The sequence below is a fragment of the Schistocerca piceifrons genome, chromosome 1 (assembly GCF_021461385.2).
Source record: "Schistocerca piceifrons isolate TAMUIC-IGC-003096 chromosome 1, iqSchPice1.1, whole genome shotgun sequence".
Classification (NCBI taxonomy): domain Eukaryota; kingdom Metazoa; phylum Arthropoda; class Insecta; order Orthoptera; family Acrididae; genus Schistocerca; species Schistocerca piceifrons.
Genome location: NC_060138.1, coordinates 811740697 through 811750944, shown reverse-complemented (window position 1 = coordinate 811750944; position 10248 = coordinate 811740697).

The following is a 10248-nucleotide window of genomic DNA, read 5'->3' as shown; positions in this document are numbered from 1 at the left end:
CGTTGTTGCCCTCGCTGTCTGCCAGATAATTTATGTACATAGAAAATAATAGCGGTCCTTTCACACTACCCTGAGATCCTCCTGACGATGCCCTTGTCTCCGATGAACACTCCCCGTGAAGGACCACATACTTAGAAGCGTTCGAGCCACTCATATCTGGGGACCCATTTCGTATGCTCGTACCTTCGTTAACAGTCTGCACTGTGGCATCTTGTCACCCCTTTGGCAGGGATGGTACTCGTATACTGCAATTTCGGGGAATACTGGATAAACACATGGGTAAGTATTACCAGTTAGTGTATTTTTAGTAACGCCAGTCGCTCTTAAATACAGCAGCCTTACATTCGTAATGTCAGAAATATTAGAACAGACAAATCAGTTCAAGATCTAGTTAAGTTAGTCACTTTCACGTCCCATGGATCATTTGCACGATGAACCGTAATGATGTTGAACGATTACTTGTTCTTTAAGATGACACATTAAAATGTGACTACATGCTTCACATTTTTTATATGAGTCAGTAATATCTACCCACCATCTTCCCACGCTATAATAATAGAAAATCTTGTACAGAACTGAAGGAGCCGTTAAGGAGAAGCTTTTACAGTTTGTTTTCAGATTTTACTTTTCCTTCTGACATTTACTTTCACTTCGTTAGTAGTCAAAAAGATTGATTGCAGCACTGTGCACCCCTTTCTGAGCTAAAGAAAATTTTAATGGGGGTAATGAATGTCATTTTCTCTTCTGGTGTTGTGATTATTAGGCTAGAGCATAGGTTCGTAGCGTTTTTGTTTTGCATGTTGGTACTCCGGTTTCTATGGATTTATTTATCGATTGTGATGTTTTATTTGTAGTTCACTGTTGCTATTTGAGTTCACATATTTTCATTCGGACATTTGGAGAGAGTGAGTAGAGCTATGGACGCTAGAAAATGGAGTGCCAAGTGCAGAAATCAGAATATTTCTGACATATTCTTCTGTCTGAGTCCAAAGGAGGCATGACAGCAGCGAAAGCAGCCAGAAACATTTGCACTGTTCATGGAGACAATGTCACTGGGTAGAGCTTGGCAAGAAAACGGTTTTCTCGTTTCAAGAAGGATCGTTTTGACATTAGTGACTCTCCATGTTGAGGTAGACCCTTGGGCTTTGATTAAGATAATTTAAACGCATTAATCCACAATGATCCACGTCAGTATGTTCGAGAAGTGAGACATGTGTGGAACTACGATTGTTCCACCATCATGCGAGATTTTCATGCAATGAGGAAGGTTGAAAATTATATGTATGTATGGATACCGCATGCTCTAAACGAAAATCACAAAGATAAGCAGGTGGCGATACGTGCATCTCTGCTTGCTCGACAGCAATTGACTCGTTGAGAACACCGACGTTTCATATCCTGTATCGTTGCTGATTACGAGAAATGGCGTCTTTATGATAACGTAAGGGAAAGAAAGGAATGGTTGAGCCCAAACCAAGCAGCAACTTCCCGTACAAAGATCTGCGTGCATCCACAAAGCGTAATATTACGTATCTGGTGGGACGGCGACGGTGTGGTGTGCTACGAATTGTTTCCCCGCGGTGTAACCTTCACTGCTGACAGTTATTGTTAACAGCTGCGATATCTTGCAGGCGCAATCAAAGAACAACGACCAGGAAGACTGCGTGAGGTGATGCTGCTTCACGATAACGCCCACCCACTTTCTGCTATACTAACAAAAAATATTATATAGGAGATGGATTGGGAAGTCATCCCGTATGCACATTATTGATCTGATCTTGTGCTCTCAGATTTTTTTTCCGCTCTCTAACGAACAACCTACAAGGAACTTATTTTCCGGATGAAAACGCGCTCCGAGAATGGGAGAATGAGTTCTTCACCTCGAAACTGTGTGGTCTGTACAGTCACGGAATGGAAAATTTACCCCAGCGTTGACAGAACGTTGTAAAAGATGAAGAAGAATTGTTGATGACTTAAGTCTCTGAGATGTGTACCTGTAGTGTGTTAAATTCATGGAAAACCACTAAGAACTTATGCACTAACCTAATACGTACATCACTGTTCCTTTCGAACTGCAGTGGACTACTTACTGCAAACATCATGAGAGAATAAGGACACTGTGATGCATTAGTCAAAATCCCTAATTCTTTAAACAGATGTCTATAAGATGATCGTGTAGGAGCGCCATACATTATTCTTACAGCACGTTTTTGAGCAACGAAGACTTTCTTTCTTAACGATGAGTCAACCCAGAACACTATTCCATATGACATTATTGAATGAAAATATGCAAAATAAGTCAACACAATAGTTCGCCTCTGCCTAATATCCGCAGTGATTCTAAGTGCAAATGTAGGTTAACTATGTTGTTTTGGTAGTTCCTGAATGGATTTTTTCCACTTTAAATTCTCATCAATATAGACATCTAAAATTTAAAGTTTCCATTCTATTTATTATTTCCTGACCATGTGTTACACTTATTAATGTACCACCTCTAGGTGTAAAGAAATCAATATGGTGTGTTCTTTTGGAATTGAGGGTGAGACCATTCGCAGAAAATCAGTCAGTGATATTTTTAAGACCACTATTTACCAGTTCTTCTGTCTCTGTGAGAGCTCCACAAAAACATGACATGAAGACACAGTACTGACACATGGAAGCTCAATTTGTCAAGAGAATCTAGTCTGTAGTTACACTACTGTAGTTGGCATACTATCCACCTACACCATACATCCAGTCATTACCCAGTTTTCAGAGTAAGAGTGAACATTCCTGCTTGGATGTCTGGTATTTAAGTGCCAACGATAACTAAAATGCTGTTAGCTTTCTTTTGTCCACTTCTGCAATGTTTCTTGACTCCTGCCAATTGCCAGGAGAGCTGATAGTGAAGCAAACAGGTGCCCATCAGGAAATGTACTGGAGGGAGTTACTATTTCCGGCATTTGCCTGACAAACACGGAAACCTCCAAATAACCTTAGTCGAAACTGGGGCACTGAATTACGTTTAAGTGCTTCTGGGACAATGTTCTCCATTGTTCCAGACAAATATTGCAATTGTGTGTATGTATATTATGTGTGTGTTTTATATGTGTGTGTGCATCACTCTTTGTTGTTGTGGTCTTCAGTCCAGAGACTGGTTTGATGCAGCTCCTCATGCTACTCTATCCTGTGCAAGCTTCTTCATCTCCCAGTACTTACTGCAACCTACATCCTTCTGAATCTGCTTAGTGTATTCATCTCTTGGTCTCCCTCCACGATTTTTACCCTCCACGCTGCCCTCCAATACGAAATTGGTGACCCTTTGATGCCTCAGAATATGTCCTACCAACCGATCCCTTCTTCTAGTCAAGTTGTGTCACAAATTTCTCTTATCCCCAATTCTATTCGATACCTCCTCATTTTATGTGATCTATTCATCTAATCTTCAGTATTCTTCTCTAGCACCAAATTTCTAAACCTTCTATTCTCTTTTTGTTTAAACTATTTATCGTCCACGTTTCACTTCCATACATGGCGACACTCCATACAAATACTTCCAGAAAAGACTTCCTGACACTTAAATCTATACTCGATGTTAACAAATTTCCCTTCTTCAGAAACGCTTTCCTTGCCATTACCAGTCTACATTTTATATCCTCTCTACTTCGACCATCCTCAGTTATTTTGTTCCCCCAAATAGCAGAACGCATTTACTACTTTAAGCATCTCATTTCCTAGTCTAATACCCCCAGCATCACACGATTTAATTCGACTACGTTCCATTATCCTCGATTTGCTTTTGTTGATGTTCATCTCATATCCTCCTTTCAAGACACTGTCCATTCCGTTCAGCTGCTCTTCCAGGTCCTTTGCTGTCTCTGTCAGAATTACAATGTCACCGACGAACCTCAAAGTTTTAATTTCTTCTCCATGGATTTTAATTGCTACTCCGAATTTTTCTTTTGTTTCCTTTAGTGCTTGCTCAATATACAGATTGAATAACATCGGGGATAGGCTACAACCCTGTCTCACTCCCTTCCCAAGCACTGCTTCCCTTCATGCCCCTCGACTCTTACGACTGCCATCTGGTTTCTGTACAAATTGTAAATCACCTTTCGCTCCCTGCATTTTACCCCTGCTACCTTCAGAATTTGAAAGAGAGTATTCCAGTCAACATTGTCAAAAGCTTTTTCTAAGTCTACAAATGCTAGAAACATAGGTTTGCCTTTCCTTAATCTTTCTTCTAAGATAAGTTGTAGGGTCAGTATTGCCTCACGTGTTTCAACATTTGTACGGAATCTAAACTGATCTTCCCGGAGATCAACGTTAACCAGTTTTTCCATTCGTCTTCAAGGAATTCATGTTAGTCTTTTGCAGCTGTGGCTTATTAAACCAATAGATCGGTACGTTTCACATCTGTCAACACCTGCTTTCTTTGGGATTGCAATTATTATATTCTTCTTGAAGTCTGAGGGTATTTCGCCTGCCTCATACATCTTGCTCACTAGATGGTAGAGCTTTGTTAAGCCTGGCTCTCCCAAGGCCAAGGCTGTCAGTAGTTCTAATGGAATGTTTTCTACTCCCGGGACCTTGTTTAGACTTAGGTCTTTCAGTGCTCTGTCAAACTCCTCACGCAGTATCATATCTCCCATTTCATATTCATCTACATCCTCTTCCATTTCTAGAATATTGTCCTGAAGTACATCGCCCTTGTGTAGATCCTCTATATACTCCTTCCACCTTTCTGCTTTCCCTTCTTTGCTTAGAACTGGGTTTCCATCTGAGCTCTTGATATTCATGGAAGTGGTTCTCTTTTCTCCAAAGGTCTCTTTAATTTTCCTGTAGGCAGTATCTATCTTACCACTAGTGATATACGCCTCTACATCCTTACATTTGTCCTCTAGCCATCCCTGCTTAGCCATTTTGCACTTCTTGTCGATCTCATTTTTGAGACTTTTGTATTCCTTTTTGCCTGCTTCATTTACTGCATTTTTGTATTTTATCCTTTCATCAATGAAATTCAGTATCTTTTCTGTTACCCAACGATATCTATTGGCCCTAGTCTTTTTACCTACTTGATCCTTTGCTGCCTTCACTATTATATCTCTCAAAACTACCCATTCTTCTTCTACTGTATCTTTTTCCCCCATTCCTGTCAATCGTTCCCTAATGGTCCCCCTGAAACTTTCTACAACCTCTGGTTCTGTCAGTTTATCCAGGTCCCATCTCAAATTCTCACATTTTTGCAGTTTCTTTCGTTTTAATCTATAGTTCATAACCAATAGATTGTGGTCAGAGTCCATATCTGCCCCTGGAAATGTCTTACAATTTAAAACCTGGTTTCTAAATCTCTGTCTTACCATTATATAATCTATCAGTAGCTCCAGGCTTCTTCCTTGTATACAACTTTCTTTTATGATTCTTGAACCAAGTTTTAGCTATGATTAATTTAGGCGCGGTACAAAATTCTACCAGGCGGCTTCCTCTTTCATTCCTTTTCCCCATTCTATATTCATCTACTACGTTTCCTTTTCTTCCTTTTCCTACTATCGAATTCCAGTCACCCATGACTGTTAAATTTTCGTCTCGCTTCAATGCCTGAATAATTTCTTTTATCTCATCACACATTTCATCAATTTCTTCGTCATCTGCGGAGCTAGTCGGCATGTAAACTTGTACTATTGTGGTAGGCATGGGCTTCGTATCTATCTTGGCCACAATAATATGTTCACTATGCTGTTTGTAGTAGCTTACCCGCATTATTATTTTTTATTCATTATTAAACCTACTCTTGCATTACCCCTATTTGATTTTTCATTTATAGCCCTGTATTCACCTGACCAGAAGTCTTGTTCCTCCTGCCACCGAACTTCACTAATTCCCACTATATCTAACTTTAACCTATCCATTTCCCTTTTTAAATTTTCTAAACTACCTGCCCGATTAAGGGATCTGACATTCATGGTCCGACCCTTACAACGCCAGTTTTCTTTCTCCTGATAACAACGTCCTCCTGAGTGGTCCCCGCCCGGAGATCCGAATGGGGGACTATTTTACCTCCGGAATATTTTACCCAAGAGGACGCCATCATCATTTAACCGTACAGTAAAGCTGCATGCCCTCGGGAAAAATCACTCTATAGATGCGCAAATTAAAGAATGTTTTAACGAGTGCATGCCTCTGAATTGCCTGCGAGCAGCATTCATTATCATATCTGTAGGAACCACTGGAAGTTCGCGTTAGTTTCAAAACTCCCTAACATGTCAAGCTCTAGACAATCAATTACAACTAGACAACGATGGATAGTGGAGATTTTGTTTCACATTCCCGATAATAATCTACATTGTCGATACTTTCGTGCTGAGGGACAAATGAAGATATACTGTCTGCTAAGTCATTTACAGCTTTTTTCCTAATGTGTATTTCGCACTCATTATCCGTCACACATTTTACTTTCATGAAAGGACAAGTCAGTGAGATGTCAACTATAAGAGAAAAGCTGACGACTGGTACACAATTTTAGATCATTAAAAATATTTTAAAACCTATCTAAGTAAAAGTCTGATTCATTACTCATTTTAGAGTGACAATATATTTGAAAAACAAATTAGTTCCATATTAGTAAGAGTTACAGCATTGACGGCCAGAGAACTACTTAGTATTTCGTGACCCAAAAACACATTCGAAATAAATTATAATGAAAGCCAGACACTAGAAACGGATAACGTTGTTCTTAGCCCCGAGGGAGGACGCAATTGACTCTTTGCAGGGTTGATGAGCGGAGAGGCGGTGGAGGGGAAATGCATTTAACCCTAGAAGTTCGCAAACTCTATTTGCTGTAACTTCTTGGTTAATGCATACACAATTCCCTGCATCTACTCTTCTCAAAACAGGTCGGGAACTATAACGGTGGCTGGCTAGGCAGCTCACATTTTCTGTGCCCTTCCCTACAACTCGTCGGCGACTGGAAACTCGAAAAGGCTTTCAGACACTCGTGTGAAATATTTGCTTGGCCATTTCCAGGTTTGCTTTCCATCTGAAGAAAGCCTTTCTACAGTTTTAATGAGCTCTTTGTTTCGCATCTACTTTGAAATATGCAAAGTCATTTAAAACATAAGAACTGGTCTCCGATTTAATTATTACTCTGGATTATATTTCGCACAGAGACTCGAGCGTCTAAGCTCAACGACTCGAATTTCAGCAGAGAAATGTTAAAAAGAAAACACTAATCATCGAGACTCCGAATCAGAGAGTACCACAAGCGCTCGTTTAAAAGTTCAGTATAACACAAACAAGATGAAGTTGAAGATAACAGCCCTCTAATTAACACACTTATAGCATCAGCGTTTTTTAACGTGCTAGTACGAAAACAGTGCACCTGAAAATTAATTTATTCGTGTTAATGGTGTTTATCTCCGTGGATGTGGACTGAGTTATTTGAAGAAATGCAGCAACCACACACACTTTTTCGTATACCTATATTTATGGCAAGACGAGTATGGATTTTTGACATCTTCAATTCACTTTGTCTTTAGACGTAAATTTTGCTATACACTACTGGCCATTAAAATTGCTACACCACGAAGATGACGTGCTACAGACGCGAAATTTAACCGACAAGGAGAAGATGCTGTGATATGCAAATGATTAGCTTCTCAGAGCATTCACACAAGGTTGGCGCCGGTGGCGACACCTACAGCGTGCTGACATGATGAAAGCTTCCAAATGACTTCTCATACACAAACAGCAGTTGACCGGCGTTACCTGGTGAAACGTTGTTGTGATGCCTCGTGTAAGGAGTAGAAATGCGTACCATCACGTTTCCGACTTTGATAAAGGTCGGATTGTAGCCTATCGCGATTGCGGTGTATCGTATCGCGACATTGCTGCTCGCGTTGGTCGAGATCCGCTGAATGTTAGCAGAATATGGAATCGGTGGGTTCAGGAGGGTAATACGGAACGCCGTGCTGGATCCCAAGGGCCTAGTATCTCTAGCAGTCGAGATGACAGGCATCTTATCCGCATGGTTGTAACGGATCGTGCAGCTACGTCTTGATCCCTGAGTCAACAGATGCGGACGTTTACAAGACAATAACCACCCGCACCAACAATTCAACGACGTTTGCAGCAGCATGGACTATCAGCTCGGTGACCATGGCTGCGGTTACCCTTGACGCTGCATCACAGACAGGAGCGCCTGCGATGGTGTACTCAGTGACGAACCTGGGTCGACGGATGGCAAAACGTCATTTTTTTGGATGAATCCAGGTTCTGTTTACAGCATCATGATGGTCGCATCCGTGTTTGCAGACATCGCGATGAACGCACACTGGCGTATCACCCGGCGTGATGGTATGGGGTGCCATTGGTTACACGTCTCGGTCACCTATTGTTCGCATTGACGGCACTTTGAACATTGGACGTTACATTTCAGATGTGATACGACCCGTGGCTCTACCCTTCATTAGATCCCTGCGAAACCCTACATTTCAGGAGGATAATGCACGACCGCATGTTGCAAGTCCTGTACGGACCTTTCTGCTTACAGAAATTGTTCGACTGCTGCCCTGGCCAGCACATTCTCCAGATCTCTCACCAACTGAAAACGTCTGGTCAATGGTCGCCGAGCAACTGGCTCTTCACAATAGGCCAGTCACTACTCTTGATGAACTGTGGTATCGTGTTGAAGCTGCATGGGCAGCTGTATCTATACACGCCATCCAAGCTCTGTTTGACTCAATGCACAGGCGTATCAAGGGCATTATTACGACCAGAGGTGGTTGTTCTGGGTACTGATTTCTCGGGGTCTATGCAACCAAATTGCGTGAAAATGTAATTACATGTCAGTTCTAGTATAATATATTTGTCCATTGAATACCCGTTTATCATCTGCATTTTTCTTGGTGCAGCAATTTTAATGACCAGTAGTGTAAATAAACGCATTAATCTACTACACGACAAGCGATGCGCACCATCAGTGCATCAATGAACTTAAAAGTGTTGTGCTGCGGTTATACAGAAGAAAAAAGGAATCACAAAATACAGGACAAAGGTAAGTGGATATCACTATCAAATAAACGTAAATATACAACCCACGAAACACAAGTGAGTTGTTATTTTGCACAGAGCAGCTGTAGAGTTCAAAATAAAGTCGACAAAACCGTTATCCTGACGACATAGGAATGTATCACGCCAGTTGGTGATGTGTGAGTCCTCGAAGCCTTCTTATCATAAATAAAGTTACACAAAAAATGACTAGAGTCTGTATTTCTTGAAATAATGCTGCACTAGAAGCCGAGAGGAACAAGGCTGACACTCCAGTCCGAAACGCATTTACTTTTTCCTTTGATTACTAGAATCTCCACCTGCGAAAATCTTGTTCAATGGGCCTGCGGCTGACTGAGGGAGGTGGCGTAACGGCTAAGACACAGAACTCACAATCGGGCGCAGAGGGGTTCAGATACCTTTCAGTCGCTCGAAATTAGTAGTTTCTCTAAATTTCCTAATGCAGTATCAATATTGGTTGCCTGGAAAAGGATACCGTCGATTTCTTTCCCGTCGTTGTCCATTCCGAGCTTAAGAGCCAACACTAATAACCTCATTGATGGCATGTTAAACACCAATCCTCTTTCGTTAAGTCTACGGCCGATTGATTCTTTCATCCTTCTTAAAACGGCATTGATTACTAGTGTTGACTTTCTCGCTGCACATCAGCCGTTAAAGAACAAATAGCCTTACACACTAGGTGATCAAAAGTATCCGGACACCTGGCTGAAAATATCTTAAAGTTCGTGGCGCCCTGCATCGGTAATGCTGGAATTCAGTATGGTGTTGGCCCACCCTTAGCTTTGATGACAGCTTCGACTCTCGCAGGCATATGTTCAGTCAGGTGCTGGAAGGTTTCTTGAGGAATGGCAGCCCATTCTTTAAGGCGTGCTGCACTAAGGAGAGGTATCGATGTCGGTCGGTGAGGCCTGGCGCGAAGTTGGCGTTCCAAAACGTACCAAAGGAATTCTGTAGGATTCAGGTCAGGACTCTGTGCAGGCCAGTCCATTACAGCTATGTTATTGTCATGCAAACACTCCTCCACAGGGCGTGCGTTATAAACAGGTGCTCGCCCGTGTTGAAAGATGCAATCGCCATCCCCGAACTGCTCTTCAACAGTGGGAAGCAAGAAGGTGCTTAAAACATCAATGTAGGCCTGTACTGCGATAGTGTGACGCAAAACAACAAGGGGTACAAGCCCCCTCCGTGAAAAACACGACCACA